General features: G+C 40.8%; 1 non-coding gene across 1 annotated transcript; it reads left to right on the top strand.

Annotated features, from left to right (window-relative positions):
* On the top strand, nt 1–72 carry trnaq-uug (transfer RNA glutamine (anticodon UUG)). The gene has a single exon. It is a non-coding gene; the product is annotated as a tRNA-Gln (tRNA).
* Nucleotides 73–649: the final 577 nt, after the last annotated feature.

Below are 649 nucleotides of genomic sequence, written 5' to 3'. Positions count from 1 at the left end.
GGTTCCATGGTGTAATGGTTAGTACCCTGGACTTTGACTCCAGTGATCTGAGTTCAAATCTCAGTGGAACCTCTGGAGCCTTTGTTTGTGGCTTCTGAAATCACATGCACAGACTGTCTCAACTGTATGCTCCTTTTGGTCAAGCAAGCTGTCACGTTCCAAACCCTTTGTTTCCGTTAAAGTGCCAGTCTTCTGAAAATTATATTACCCCTGGGAATTATACCTGATAAAACTAGACATGTTTAATAGCTTACTGTCTAAATTGTATTTTAATACGAGACCAGGAACATGTTCTGTTTATTTGGTAAAGTTTGGATCTTTGAGTCCACCATTACACGAACGCGTTCCTGGTAAGTTACTGTTTGTTCAAAGAAGTGACATCATATGCGAAATGCTTAAAAGTTTGTTGGCATTTCTGGCTTCGTCTGTTTTGCAAATTGGAGTACTTTTTTAACGATTTTTTTTTATTTATTCTGCAACAAAACTAAAACCAAAGCATGCCTCCTAAGGGGTGTGTCCTTCAAGGCTGTTCAAGTGACATTTAGTGTCAATGCCAATTTGCAGTGTTGTGATGCCGTGTGCAGCCCTGTTGACCTGACCTCACTCCGTAAATGAGCAACCAAGTGGTATTTGAGAACACCACCTCCCC

This window comes from Neoarius graeffei, chromosome 1 (genome assembly GCF_027579695.1).
Source record: "Neoarius graeffei isolate fNeoGra1 chromosome 1, fNeoGra1.pri, whole genome shotgun sequence".
Taxonomy (NCBI): Eukaryota; Metazoa; Chordata; class Actinopteri; order Siluriformes; family Ariidae; genus Neoarius; species Neoarius graeffei.
Note: the sequence above shows the minus strand (reverse complement) of the source record. Positions and strands in the feature narration are given on the sequence as shown.